The 16,561-nt window shown below is 30.9% G+C and overlaps 1 protein-coding gene across 1 annotated transcript in view; it reads right to left on the reverse strand.

The window, feature by feature from the left end:
* Positions 1-16,561, reverse strand: part of LOC130446774 (connectin-like) — a 776,872-nt gene that overhangs the window by 683,175 nt on the left and 77,136 nt on the right. Inside the window, exon 2 of the mRNA XM_056783223.1 lies at positions 5,073-5,103. The gene's annotated coding sequence lies outside the window, so the exon portion shown is untranslated. The remainder of the gene's footprint in view (positions 1-5,072; positions 5,104-16,561) is intronic.

The raw sequence follows: 16,561 nt of genomic DNA on the forward strand, positions 1-16,561 counted from the left end.
CAACGTCAATATTCCACAGATTTTAACAAATTTTGTTTTCCCAAATAGCTCAAAATAAAATGTTATTATACGCAGTGATTGAATAAGAAATTTGCTTGAAAGTATTATAGGTTTTTGTATGGATATTTATGAAAACAATTAACGATCTTTAGTAAAATTTCAAGAACACAAAATGGATACAACGTCTGGTGATCACGGCAATTGGAATAAAACTAGCTTACTGAAATTGTGAAACAGTATACAGAGTGTGTTTTATATATCGAACGCCTCAATTATCTCGGAAACGGCTTGTACGATTTTTATAAATTTTTGTGTACAAGGATTTTGTGATACGTGTAATGGTGTAATTTATATTCTTGTCAGATCTCTTCTTTCACCAGAAAAAGGAATGAACTTCGTCATGTCCAATAGATGAATATTTTTCGCTTTTCAAAATCCTTAAGAAATACTAATTATTTTTCATCAAATGTTCCCAACATCTAAGTGCCATAATTTCGGAGTTACAGCTACATTTGCGTTATCCCCGACGAAGTTAAAATATTGATAAATTATTATTCTTGAAGTTTATTGAGAGTGTTAATGGATAGTTTATCTGAAAAAGAACGAATTGATATTTTAATGATGTTAGGATATGGTGATAGGCGTAGAAGTTAACAAAAAACGTTTCATATCTCTAATAATTTATATCCTAACCGAAATCTCAAACAAGATCTATTGTCAGTGAATTAGTAGAAAAGTTTGACGAAACTGGTTCAGGAAAAGATTTATCCAAAGCAGGACGCAGAAAAACTGCACCAACTGGAAACAAATCTTTAGATGTTTCTTCCTGTTAGAAGCCGAATGATGGAAAAATGTAACAATCAAAACGATCCAAAGTTTTTAAGTCACGTTATCTTTTGCCATGAGGCCACTTTTTGTATTAATGGAAATGTAAATCGGCATAGTCGTTGATACTCTTCACGTAACAATCCTCGTTATATGGGTAAATTCTACACCCATTATCCCGACAAACTAAATGTATGGGCTGGAATAATGGGCGACAAAATGAATGGTCCCTTTTTCATTGAGGGTAACTTAAATGGTCCGGCGTATTTAGATTGATTGGAAAATAGTATTATACCTGAGTTGGCTCGGATATTTATAAATCCAAGTAATAATTTTCGATGGCATTTGAAAAAAAAATCATTATTTGAAATTTCAGACAATAACAAAATTCCAAACGACAATATTTGGCCAAAACACTATGTGTGTGGTGAGGCAATAGCTAAATAATCTGTTTTCCTGTGGAGTCACTTAGAAAAGTTGATTTCAAAACAAAACCTACCAATTTCAGCAATTAAAAGATAGGATTACCTCAGAGATAAGAAGAATTAAGCAGTTTGGCCAAATGTATTGCAAAGTTTTGAAAATCGCATTGCTTGTTGTATTGAAGTGAATGGATAACATTTTGAGCATATGCTCTAACTGCTTTTACTGTATGTTTTCTAGAATTCGTGATTTTTCTACTCCACAAAATGTGGATCTACTTTTAACATGATCCAAACATTTAAAGATTTGTCTTCAAGTATTTCTTGAGGATTTCTAAAAACACGAAATATATAAGGTGATCCATTTGAAACAAAGTTCATTATTTTCCGAAAAAAAGAAAGATCTGACAACAATGTAGATACCACCATAATACCGTCCGTACGTAACTCCACAGAAATCATTCTTTTGATGAACCATTCTGCCACTTTGAACGAATCTCACAACATAATGAAGAATTTTATGAAACTCTCCTCAGCTCTAATTCAGCAGTGGTGCGTGTTCACGCGTCAATTTTGAGTAGAAAATATTGTAATCAAAAGTTTTCTCTTATCAATTTTTATGGTTGACAGCAACAATAATTAACGCACGCAAGTAGCAGAGGAAGAGAATGAGAAGAGAATGTAATAAGAGAAACTAATCTCACAAATACTGCGCAATAAAATACTTATTATAAGTGGTAAGTATACTATACATTAATATGATTCTTATACCAATTTCAATGGTCTTGAATTTCAATAATTCTGCCTATCCTGGCTTATTCCTTGATATTATCGATTTACGTTGTAACGCCGATTTATAATGTCTTCGATTATTTGTTGGATATCTGCGGAACGCTTTACCATCCTTTAGTTGAAAAGCTCGAAACTGAAATAGAAATACCAGCCAGCGGTGTTATTTGGTTTGTGTAAATAAATCATTACAGACGTCGCTATTAACAGAAGAAGCCCCTCACTTCAACGTACTCGTACACCAAATTTAAGGATAAAATATACAAATAAATGATTAGTTATTTCAAGGAGCCAGCAATATCAACTATTGAAAGACAAACTAAACATGATTATTGTAATATTTTTCAACAGTAGGGAGATTTATACACACTGTATTTCACTCACAAACTCGAATATATATCGGAATGAACTTTTCTAGAATTTTAGGAAGTAAATAAAAAAAACAAATAAAACGACCTTCCTAGAAACAAGTTCTGAAAAAATAACATAAACAACTCGCCGCTGCTTATGAAAAAATATACATCAAAGGCAATATCAAAGACGTCGCCGCATTTGTCAAATTTTAGAATTCCATTATAACCGGATAGGATCGGCTTTACGGTCTGTGTCGTGAACGAGTGCCTAACTGCTGTACCAAAAAATTAAATCACAAATATATGCGGAATATTTAATTTATATAACGTGAAACACAATTTTCAAGCGAGATTAAAGAAAATAATAAATTCAGTTCTTCTGATATCTCAATACAAAAAATAAAGAATATGTATCAAAAACAGAAAATAATTGATAAAACACTTGCTTTTAGAAACCATGTATGTTATTCAATACGATCAGTATATTGATGAAAAACTTATTTGAATAACCTTAATGTGATCACATCTTTTACATTTTGAATAAACTAATTGTATAAAAATTCAATGTCATTCATAACGGCGTAACAAAACCTAACCTCAAACTGGACTGATTTCATTTAGAAACAAAGTATAAATGAGTACTTGCTCACGTTAATATATGAACTTGATTTTAATATCTCTGACACCTCAAAATATAACCAGACACTTCTTTTAATTTAACGAAAAAACAAAAAAAGTTCATGAAGGCAGAAAAATTATAATGAAAACAATAATAGATTAAATCATAAAAAGTTAGTTAGTTAGAAGAAAGAATATTTAAGAATATGAAGGGAAGACATACAGTATATAAAGACACATATATTTAATAGAGGAGGACCAGTGACCAATTTTAGGTGGTCATTTCAAAAGTCATGAAACTTTTCACAGTCAAACCTTAACACCTCTTCGACAATATTGTTACAAAATTTTTGCCAGAACATTTACATCCCTCCTGATTGTCGATAAAACATTACGAATATTTTTTAAAAAAATTCCAATTTTGTCATTTTATCATTCTTGAAATTTTAATAGAATAAATGAAATAGATTGATAAGTCATAATATCTAATGCCAGAGAGAAATTCCATCACCAACAGTTTGCCAGAGCGAGAAACGTGTCCGTGCGAGTGCGAGCAATGCATATAGAAACCTTTAATCATTTGAAGCTTCTATTAACTGAAATGTAAATTATTAATATATTAGGACTTGATATACATACATGTATATAATATGTATGCAATTTATGCAAAAAATACACTTACCATCAATATTGGCATTATCTGCTTCCATATCAATGTTGTTGTTAGCGATAGCATCACTTACTGTAGGTGGTAGCTGATCTCCCTCGAACCAGTGAAACTCGTACTAACCATCATTCAACACCCATCCATTGTCTTCTGGAGTTCATATTATGGGCAATTGCAGATGTGCATTTCTCCAAATGCAAGCGATATATTTTGCTCCAAAAATGTTCGTAAACAACTACTGAGATGTTGAATAGTATGCAATACCCTAAATCGTGAGACTATCCCTACTTTTTGTTCATACCTGTGTTAAGGCCTTCGAAATAAAAGAAAAAAAGAACATAGAAGTACGTCACAGGTACAAGTAAAAGCAATAGACCTTCTAGGACCTGTAACTTCCAAAAGAATACCTAGGATATTACCCGTTTCAATATTTTCTCACAGTAGCCTTGTGAAAGACCTGAAGAATATCTGCTTCAAAGATACAGAAATATCTTTTCAAAGTGAAATCTCAACAAGATAAAGAAAAATCTATATCATTCTAAATGTAAGTCCGATAAAGTCTACAGATGCTCAATAAGCGGTCTTACTCTATCTTACAGGTTTCCATATGCATTGCATATGCATATGCAGTTATCATTCAAGTAAAGATCTTATTAAATTCAATATTTGTTCATTGAGTTTATTGGCATGGATAATGAGGCAATTCTATTCCTATTTATTATTGTAAGCATGCTCAAATCGTAATTATCTGAAGGGCATTTTATGTGGATTTTCCTCTTGGATGCTCTCATTATTACTAAGTGCTTGTGATAATATAATCGCTCCATCTAGATATTATAATTTATTACAATATACAAAACCTTTTATATACATTTGACTTAATGTACATTAATATTACCAGCTTTATTGGGCATATTGCATTCTATCAAATCGATAATATAAGAATCCGTTTGGGAGCTCTGATTTGTTCTGTTTACCCAGATTGTATAATATATCAGCAATTGGCAATTGATTGGTACGGGGACGAGCCTAAAGCTAAATAGAAATCTGTTATGTATGATTTTCGAAATATAAGTAAACAAACCAAAGGGGTGCAGTTATGAATAGTTCTGATAACTTATACTGCTTCGAAAAATACTGGTCATAATACAATTATCATATGAAGTTAATGATAATAACTATAAATCCATAAGTTTGCCGGATGTTCTACATACCGAGGTTATACAACATTAGAAAAAAATGGAGCATTCTGATAATAATCGCATGAAAAATAGTGAAGATCAATTTGTATTTTCACGACGAAAATATTGAGATTTATTGTATTATAAATATGTAGAGCGGGTGGATTTGATTACAACAAATAGAAAAAGTATCAAAATAATTGTCCAAACAACTTACCTGATCACTGTTGTTACGAAATTTTAAAAACCTGAAACAATAAATGAAAATTACGTTTTAAGGGATGTCAAAAAAAGTTTAGAGAAACGTATTAAATGGATTATAAATTTCTAGCTCCAGAGAATGATTCATATTATAGATAAACTAGTCAAAACAAATATATTATGATATACGAGGTGTTTCAAATTTATTGGGGTAAGCAGTGACAAGTTTGAACCAACTCTTTTAATGAAGCGTTGTTAGTAAGATTTTGTACACTGTATTTGTCGAAAAACATGTATTAACTAACTCTGGAGCTAACATGCCGTCTCAGAGACCGACAGTTCTCAATTTTTCCGGAAATTGATGATTGTGCCACATTGTATCCCGACTGCTTCCAGTACCTTCCTACCCCGAAACATATCTCTTCAGTAAAAAATTGTGGGTTGCATGTGTCAAACGTGTCAATGATTTTGAGCGAATTCGATCTTAGTAACGGATGTTACCTTTCGTTTAACACATGCTGGGTCCTACAGACTAACGTTAGCCTCAGTGTAGTTGTATAATACTGAAAATGAAGTGAGTCAAAAATTTATTTTGAAATATATTTACTAATCCTATCATTTATTTAGAATTGTTTGACGAAAATGGCTTAAGAAAGTTATAAACACGAATAGAAAAGACTCCAGCATCTTTAAGATGAAGCTGAATTAGATGGAATTGAAGAAGCTTATGACAGTGACAGCAGCCTTGAAGAGATAGATTGACATATCTGATAGTAGGATAGATGCATTTGAATTGAGGAGACATTGTGAGCTTTGCTTTATATCAAAAGATAGCACCACATGGAAGAAACCTTTAGGAAAATCTTCAAACCTCAGAATTCATGCAGACAACATTATAACTCAGCTGCCGAGAGTAAAAGGAGAAGCTGAACAGAAAATAGATAAATGGCAAGATGGAGAAAATAGTAACCCACAAATATGGGGATTAAAAGAAAGCAATACTCAGAAACTAACAAGGCAAGAAAACGGACAAAGATGAAATAAAAGCTCTTCTTGGTTTGCTTTATACAGCTGGTAAAATGAAAAGCAATTATGACAACATTCTCGATCTCTTTTGAACAGATAGAATTGAAAGGCTGACAATGTCATGAGAAAAATTCAAATTTTTGCCTCAAAATTTTCGACTGGACGATAAAACAATAAGGCCAGAATGACAAAAATATAATGAACTGGCAGCGGTGAGGACATTTTTTGATGAATTGATTGTTAATCCACCGAAGTATTTCCCTTTTTTCCAATATGCAACTGTTGATGAAATGTTGTGGGCATGTCGAGGACATTGTGGATTAAGAGTATATATTTTATCTAATCCCAATAAATAGAGAAATAAAATATATTCCCTAGTTGATGCAAAAACGTTTTATATCGGAAAAATGGGTATATATGTGGTCGACAATCAGCAGGTCCATATTGTCTTGACGCATCGAATAGTTCCCAAGTTGTGTGAACCAGTGTAGAGATCTAAACGCAACATAACAATGGATATTTTTTTCACAATCACTGATTTGACTTCTAAATTTCTCAACGACAGCTTAACTCTCTTAGGTAACCTGAGGTAGAATAAACCACAGAATCCAGAACAGATGAAATTAGAAAGGCCTGAGAAAAGTTCTATGTTCGCTTTTCAAGAGACATGTACTCTAGTGTCATATCATAGATAGAACAACTGGTAAACTTGATATGATCTTTGATTATAACTCAACTGAAGGTGGAGTAGACACTGTGGATAAATTAGGCGCAGCATACAACTGGTCGATGGTAATTTTTCATGGCGCACTAAATATAACAGCAATTAACTCATACGTGATATATTAAATAAATGTACAGACAAAACAACCCAGAAGAGTGTTCTAGAAAATCTGAGCAACCAGTTGCTTTAACGACAGTGGGAGATTTTTACCGCTGGAATTAATTTTCGCGGGAGAAGTTTTATTGGTGGGAAAATTTAGTATTAAACAGGTAAGTCAAGTTATTAGATTTTAGTTTACCTTCAGTTTCTGAAGACGATAACTTGGTTATCGAAACGCGCGTCAGACAGTGTAATTGTCGGTATTGATATAGTGGTAGTGTAAACAGTATATTCAGTATGAATATCGTCAATGGTTCCAGAAATACCAATTTAGTTATAAGGAAAAATGTTAGTATAAGAGAACAATGACATTTTTCGACATTTTTTTAAATAATCCTGAATTTATATAACGTTTTTAGGACCATGATATCAATTTTCTTCAAATTTTATCATATTATGTTGGGAATTATTTTCCAATTTCCCTTAATATGCAAGATTGCTTTTTTCAAACTATCATTTATCACAATTTTTATTTCCAAGGTGTGTCGGTAGATTCAAAGAGAATAATAATGAGAGGTTTACCCTACTAGTGTGGATAATATGACCAAAAACGATGAATATTAGTTTTATTATCGTACAAATTGCTGCAAGCCACTGATTATTGATTGAAACTGGTACTTTATAGTGTGGGCCTAATTCTTATAGTATTATATGGCTCAGGAATAGATCACTTATTGTAACTAATTAAATAATTCGCAATACTGTACATAAATCAAGGGTAAAACATTTTATTAAAAGCATTTATCTCAAAACTATGTTTTTTGATCTGGTGGAGCTTATGCAACACATCTGCCTGATTGGAGGATCTTTTTTATTTCTTTTTTTTTGTATAAGCAATAAACTCTTGATTTTTCCCGAAGATCTGGAAATAAACTTCCTGACGCGGCCATTTTGGTAATTGGAAAAAAGCCTTGATGAGAAACAAGATTAGAAACTAATTTTTTTGTGTGATTGATTCTAGATGAATCCCTAAGGATTTGTGATGGTCACCGTAACTAGGTTCTGTTGGAACTGGATGAGCCCAAAGTTGTTTATTCCATTCTTCTCTTGGTATACAGAAACATTTTGCCAGAAAGCCTGAAATATTGGTTACAAGGCTCTCTCATTCATCATAAGGACACAACGTGAGTCAATGCTAACTTTTTACTCTTCAAAATACAATGCCAATGCACTATTTCAATTATTTTTTTGTTCTATAGTCCTCATCAAGATCATTAGAATGAACTTCCAAAGATGCCTCTCGAAAAATGAATTGTATCGACTAAGTGAATGAATCAATAACTTAAATATTGACTACTGTGAGAAAGTCGTGAGTTAAAAGGAAAATCTATCGATTGAAAATTGTCATTGGATGTTGTGCATCGACTATCCACAATGTTAATTATGCTGTCGTTCATTTAGATTATTAGCTGTTGGATGCTGGAGAAACATCTATACTAGAATTAAATAATTCAATTCAACAACTTGCTTTTTAAAAACAATTTATTTACCAAACTGTGGATTTGATAATAATTACAATTTGTTACACTAATCTGATTGGCGTATATTAAATTAAATGAACGAGGTATTAGTTTTATAGGATTTTTTATATATCAGTTCTTATCATTTACAATAATAATTATAAAAGTAGATTAATATATTTATGGTACATTATTATCATTAATGATAATTAAATAATAAATAATTGAAGATGACAACTTAATGGGAATAAAATTGACATTGACACACTATAAATATGGAATATATATGAAATACAAGCAATTTATAGTAGTGATAAATTTAATGAGGTTAGAGTTCATAATAATGAATAAGGAATTGATGATGAATCCCGTTTTCCTGCATCCGCATCGCGAACCAAAACCACTCTTGCAGTTGCAGAAAATTGTATTTAGCAAATCTTCTGGAGCAGATGGTAAAATTGTCATGATAGGCTCCAAAAAAACTAAGTTTGAACTTGATAATATCTACATTTGAAGTGTTGATGAGCCGCTGCACTTGTTGGTAGAATGTTTGAAAGCTGCACAGGTTTATTAAGTTCTGTAGACTTGACGTAATGCATATAACGAAAATGATCGAGACTTTTCACAGATTTCGGAGCATTATAGAGTGCCAATAAGGTTTGAGTTCCACTCTATAGTAATCTCTGGGTCGACAATTTTCTTCCCCAAATGTTGCAGCTAGTTCATCCAAATTTATCAGCTCCTCAAAAACGCAGAAGTTGTGTCACAGCCAATTAATGCGTGCAAAAATAAAATATGTGTTTTGGAATGAGGATAATTATCAAAACTTTTAGTCGAGTATATCTCCGTCTTTACATTTCCTTTCCTAACTTTTTTAAAGAAAATTTCTTGTTCGTAAGACAGTGTACGCCCAGTTAAAATGACAAGTGAATCAATATCTTGTCCTATTATAACTGCAGTTTTTACAGACTTTGATTCTTCAATTGCAGTTTCAAAAATAACATCAACATCCGCATCATCTATGGCTTGTTTAGTAGTAATATTTGCAGCAGTAATTTTTCAATCAACATATTAATGAGCAGCATATCTTTGTTATTTCGATTTGATAAGAATTTTTCTTGTATAACTGGTACAATCAACTATATAAGGCGCGTTTTCGACCGGAGGCACCTGTTGACCTGAAGTGACTACCAGTAACCGCGCGCAATCCGCCCTCTATCTCGAAAACGTATGAAAAATTTTTTCAAACAAAATTTGTAGAGAATTTTGTATTCTATAATAGAATATATATAATTCTATAATAAATACAAACGGCAAAAATCCCATAGGAAACGTGATATTTACAAAAAAAGCGCAAAAAACCGATTTTTGACCTTGAAATTTAATAGTTGCCTACACCCTACCATATGTAGGTTTTGAGACAACTTTCGGGGTGTCAATTTACAAGTATTTACAGACTTACAGCTGGTTATCTCTAACTCCGAGATTATTACCTAATTTAAGCTTAAATGACTGGACTACAGCAGATCTGATACATAACGAATGATAATAATATAAGAAAACAATTAATTGCACGACATTTCTTGTCATTCTTTTATATTATGTTGAGAAGTATTTTTCACTTTCTAATTTGCTTAGATATGCAAGATTGTATTTTTTTTGGTTCTTTCAAACTATAATTTATTCGTTTGTGTTATATGAGGTGTCCAAATAATGTAAGCGACTATATCTCAAAAACCACTTGAATTACGACCTTTCAGTTAAAATAATTGTTGTGAAAATTGATAAGAAAAGTTGCTGGAATTTATTCTCAAGTTTGAATAAAGTCCGTTAATAATAATGATTGCGGAAAATAAGTTTTCTGTGGAATTTTCTTGATTAAAGTATACTGAAAATGGAGGCAAACATCTTATTTCTACAAGAAGTAAATTTGGGTCAGCACTTTTTCCTCAACTCTTCCTTTAAAATTGTGGGGGTAAGACAAATATTCATTTAAAAAATATGAAATAACATCTCGTTGGAGGAAATATAGATTTTATTCTTTTCTTGTGCTTGGAGCGAAGTATATGTGTTTGATACTTTGATACTACCAACGCTTGAGGATGTTTTTTCAAATCATTTTTTTTTATCTGAAAATTATATTATCATAATAGTGCAGTCATATTGAATATTAAAAAGTTACTTGTGTATCTATAATTTTTTACATGCGATTAATTTTAAACCGTCCACGATATCATACATCGTAAGAATTAACGAGAAGAAATCGTGAAAAATCAACTACCAGATTTGTTAAAATATATCATAAAGCAAATGATCTTGATATAGATAGAGGTATTATGGATATTTTTTCACAAAATTCCCTCAGTTTCCAGAATTTCTTTGCATTTGAAGAAGGGGAAGTCTTGTGAACTAAGCCTAAGTCCCAACATCAAAAACAGTCATTTGAATGTTGATCGCAGTTCGACTCGATTGATAATGTCTTTTACTCATAACGCGGTTATTGATTTATCAGATATTCATCAAATACTTTCAGCAGATCAAAAAAAGTTTGCGATGTGTTCTGAATTGTGATAGACGCGTTTATAGGCGGTTAGTATTTCGTTTACTGCCTCTGAATACATTAATCTTCCTGTATCTCGAAGACATGGTAACAATAGATCTGAAATGTATATTATCAATTATCTAGCATACTTCGCCTTTTCTACAACAAATTAATAGGTTATCACTTATTCGAGATATTAGAAGTTTTAAAGCTAAACAAGCGAAGATCTCTATTTTGTTTGCAGGATGTAGATCCACCGCACTTTGATAGAAGGTGTCGTAATTACTTGAGTAACCATTTTCCGAATCGATAGATTGGTAGAGGTGCAAAAGCTCCCATACATTGGCCTCCTCGGTCATGCGATTTTAATTCCTTGCATTACACAGTTTGGTGGTATCTTAGAGGAAAAGTTTATGCTACAGAGGTAAATTCACCTCAAGAATTGAAAGACAGAATTCAACGTCACTTTAATGACCTCATAGCTGCCTCCCAACCGTTAAGAAGATTAATGGATTCTTTTAAAAAAGGATAGTCTTCTACATTCTACATTCTACATATTTTTTGTCATTAGCCTTTTTCTAAATTCTCATCTTGTGATTTTTTATTTAATTAATACATTTATCATAACTTCATACCAGCATGGTTTATTACTTCATAATTTTGAAATAAAAATATTACGAAAACCGTCCACAGTATCGAGTTTTATAAAGAGTAACTTTTTGGTATAAAATTTAATGATGTTCAAGTTCATTTGAAATTTCGCTCAACAAATCTGATATTGAGAAAGTTATGTTCAATAGTACTTGGAAATAACCGTGTAATTAACGCCCTCCCTCTGAGTCAAACATAAAAACAAATTCATTTGATGCATCAGCTACCAAAACAATTTTAATATAATGTTGCCAAAATCGTAAAAAATGTGTATGAACTCCAATTTTTTTCAGTTTTCTATCTATCCTAGAGACTGGATCACCTTTTTTGTAACACCCTGTATTGTTAGCTACTGCCCTGTTTTTGTTATCAAATCTCAAAATTCTATACAGATATGACAGAAACAGTTTTTCAGGAGATAATTGAACATTTCTCATGTGAAAAAACAATTAAAAAATCTAAAACAAATTACTCAAATAATATACCTAAAGGGTTCTGACTCATGTAATGATTTGTGGTTGTTTGCTTATAAAAGTAACCATGTGAACATACGTGCTAATCGTCTCGGACCGTCATTAACTGAAACTAAACCGTTTAATAAAATCCGCCTTATAGAATTAGATAAGGCATTTCACAGCTTTGGAAATAATTCTTAGCAATTTCTCTTTGTTTCATATTTCATAACAATACAATCATAATTTAAGTGGTTTCCGGACTACAGCCGCTTAGCTCGCTTATATGCCCCCCGGTACATAGTTCTACAATAAATCATCTGTGATTTTCCCTTCCGTTCGCATAGTTCCAAGGTAAGTATACTGGAAAAAAATTGAATATTTGATGCATGACTTTGAACTGAGAAAACATGCAAATAGGTTAGTTACAATTCTTGTTACATGATTCTATTTGCTTATTTCATTTTTGCTATATAGTCTCACCACTAACATCTGAAAAAAATTAGTTGATTTTTCACTTTATTTCCATTAAATTTGAGTAGCAGAATGAAAATTTATCCCTTCACCGCTTTCAAAAAAGAACATCGTCTGGCCTGTAACATTTCCAGGCCAGCTATCTCTAACTAAGCTTTACAATATTTCTAGTCTGTTTTCATGAAATAATCATTTCATATTCGTCTTTTTTATATATAAGGTAATGCGATTTGTTCCCAATATTTTTCTTGTTTCCAGCAATTTATATTAATTAGGAGGATCATTCTCTGGAATAGTTTATTTCATTTAATTCTTTATGATGTTTTCTCGGCCTTTCCGTCTTTTTATTTATCGATTTTCATCTTTAGTCCTAATCCAAAACTGCAAGCATCCAGCTTGATACTAATCGTTCACCTCATCTTCTCAAGAATCAGTTATATATAAATTAACTCAGACCAAATACCATTTCCTGAGAAAGAGTTTGATATGCTATTAATTAATAGAACTGGAGGGAAGTAACCTTCTTAGGTTGAAAATAAGGTCTTCATAATAAATTCATTTCGTAGAACCCCTGCTAGTAATGAGAATAATTATCGATGAGTTGAACGACGTATTAGAAAATGATAATGAAAAATGCAATTACACTTTCTTTTTAGGCTATATTAATATTAATATTCTAGAAGAAACAAAGAAACCAAAAATCTATCTAGATATCATGAGTTAACATGGTTATAGATCATCAATTCATATTTCCACCAGAATACAAAAAAATTCCAGCACATGTTTGGACCATATATTTGTTCATACAAATAATTATGATAACATACTCGTTACAACAAATTATTTAAAAATATACAGTGAGCCTCATTGAAACCATAAATAATGGAAAATCGAAGTATCAAAGACAATAACCAAATAATCAATGACATTGAGCAAATGGCCAATATATTCAATTAATATTTCATCGATGTGAGTAAAAATTCAGCCCGTACTATTAATCGACAACTCTAAAGAGAAGATTATTAGTGGCCACTTGTTATTATTGTAATCAGCACTGAGAGTGAGGTAACAAATTATCAATAACGACTTAAAACCCAAAAAAACCCCTGGGTATAATTATATCAGTGCTAAAACGCTAAAAATTATAGTGAATTATATGTCATCCAATCACTGTAATAATTAACAGTTCTGTCGAAGCAGGGCAATTTATCAAACTTCAAAACTCAACTTTCTAAATCTATAGACAGGAATCTTATAAGTAACAAGCCTAGCCATAGTAATAGAAAAGATAGAAGTGATAATTAGAGTAACCAAATTCTTGGAAAAACTTAATTTACTTTCAAACTCTCAATTTGGATTTAGAAATCATAAGTCACTTCAAGATGAAATAAATTTATTAATAAACATTATTTACGAATTCTTAGATAAAGATAAACCAATAATAGGAATATTTCTTGATTTGGCAAAGGCTTTATATACCGTCATCATTTCATTTAACTAAAAACCTTGGATGACCTAGAAAAAAGAGATTCGGTTTATAGGTTTTTTGAAAAATCGAAAACAATAGGTCAAAATAAAAGATAAAATAAGTAGAACAAGAGAAGTGACATGTAGAATTTCTCAAGGAAGGGTCATGGGTCCATTGTTATTCAATATTAACATGAATAATAAATTTTTTTGTAGAAAATAGGACAAATCATCAGTTTTTCTGATGATACTGTGGTTATATATAAGGACACAAACTGGTACAATTGGGAATTAAAAGTTGAAAGCGATTTTGTGTAAATTAAAACTTGGTTGGATTATAGAGTATTATCGGTGAAATAGAAAAAAAGCAGCCTCTAGATACAAAATTTTATATAAAAATACAAAATTCTTCCACAATAAAACCAGCAAGTGAAACTAAATTTTTGGGAATAATGTTATATCGTACTTTGCAATAGATAACTCATGTGGACTACTTAACAAAAAAATTAAGGAGAATCCTATATAGTTTTGAAAAATTGTCGAATTGTTGAATATAAAACAGAGAATTGTGCTTTATCAGAGTTTAGAAGAATCACATTCAAGTTATGGAATTATAGGCTGGGGAGGTGTTTCAAAAACAAACTATAATGCACTACAAGTTTCGCAAAATTTCAGAAATTACTTCTGAACAAAAATAACAGGTATCCCACCGATAAACTTTTGATCGAAGCTAATGTATAAGATATCTGTCAAATATATCATTTACACGTTAATTCAAGACAAAACTTAAACAGAGATAAATGACAAAGACCAACACTTAGCTATGAAACTAGGAATAAACCCAAGTTTGTTGACCTCTTATGACTCTTATGAGCAAGAACATGAGACAGAGAAGATTTTCACTTGTTGAAAAAACTTCTTTATTCCACTTTTTTGTTCTGTTTCATTTCTCAAATGTAACAGTTACCTTAGTTTAGGAATAGTACTTAATTGCTTTTATATATTCACTTAGTTTTTATTTAATGAAATGTCTCACCACCTACAAACTATTGTACAGATAGTTTCTGTAGTTATTTAAGTGTCTGAAAATTGTGGAATTCGTGAATATAAAAGAGGGAGTTATTGTTTATCAGAGTTTAGAGGAATCATATTCAAGTTATGGAATCATAGGCTGAGGAGGTATCTCATATATACTATATATTCATATACACTATAATGCACTACAAGTTTCGCAAAATTAATTTTCGAAATTACTTCTAAGCAAGAATAACAGGTATCTCACTGAAATTATTAATAACCAACCAATACTATCAAAAATCACCAAAAATCTTAATTAATTAATTAAGTATTCAGTAACATCTCTCTTTTGTGAATTTATTCTGTTTTGATAATTTTTGTATTTGATATTTTATTATTTTCTACATTTTGTTAGAGCTGTAGTATTTTTTTGATATATTTGTGGCTTTCTATTGTATTTTCCAGGCTTGTTTGGCCAATATATGTAGCTACACAGTTATTACAAGGGATTCCATAAACAATATTTCTCTTTTTTGATTTTTGTGTTTTTATTTTTATTATAGAAAAGTATTTTGGCAATAGGTTATTAGATTTGTTCCAATTCAAATCACATTTTTTGAATAAATGCTATAATTGTTGTGACAGTCCATTCATGAAAGGAAGACAAATAAATTGTTGATTATTTTTGGTTGTGAAATTTTTTCATTCTGTCTCTGAAAACTGTATTAATTAGTTTTGTAAAGTAATCATTCAATTGCAAGGCATTTTTTAACTGGGCGAAACTAGTTTTTCAGTATTGAGTCCATAAAAGTTTTATTGCAGTATCTGCAAGGCCTACTAACTGATTTTTTTGAGAAATAAGATGTTTTGAATCACAATTATCTTATTTAGATAACCAGGTCTCCTTAGTATACCATTTTGTTTTTAAATTGTTATTTTTGTGATGTAGAGTAGTACCTAGAAAGTTAATTTTATTATTTTCCTCAACTTCCATAGTAAATTGTAATTTTCCATGAAAACTATTGAGTTTTTTGAGACATTTTCTTTTTCATCTTTAAGTATTGCTGTTATGCAATCATCAACATGTCTATAGAAAAATGGGACTATTGTTTGCTCTTCAAGTTCTTCCATAACTACAATTCTGGATATTGAGGCATGACCGAAATGTCAATAAAATGTCTTCATACCCATTTTAACATTATTTCCATCGACTTAAACCCAAGAAAGAACTCAAAATATTATATATAAATCTCTTTAATTTCTTATTTCTTAGACCTTTTGATATGTTTATGAAGCAGACTATGTTATTATAATTATTCTGATTAAGTACATTGACCAAATAATAATTCTAGTTTTAAGCTGTATATTATTTTTAGAATAAAGTCTGTCCCATTTTCACATTTTGATTATAATTTCTAAAAACTTTGTTCATTATTTTGTTATTCTATATTTTATACTAGTTACTTCCTTCATTTTCAACCTCTAGTTTATATATTATTTATTCATATCAAAATCATACAGATTTTATAGCGC

This window comes from Diorhabda sublineata, chromosome 7 (genome assembly GCF_026230105.1).
Source record: "Diorhabda sublineata isolate icDioSubl1.1 chromosome 7, icDioSubl1.1, whole genome shotgun sequence".
NCBI classification, from domain to species: domain Eukaryota; kingdom Metazoa; phylum Arthropoda; class Insecta; order Coleoptera; family Chrysomelidae; genus Diorhabda; species Diorhabda sublineata.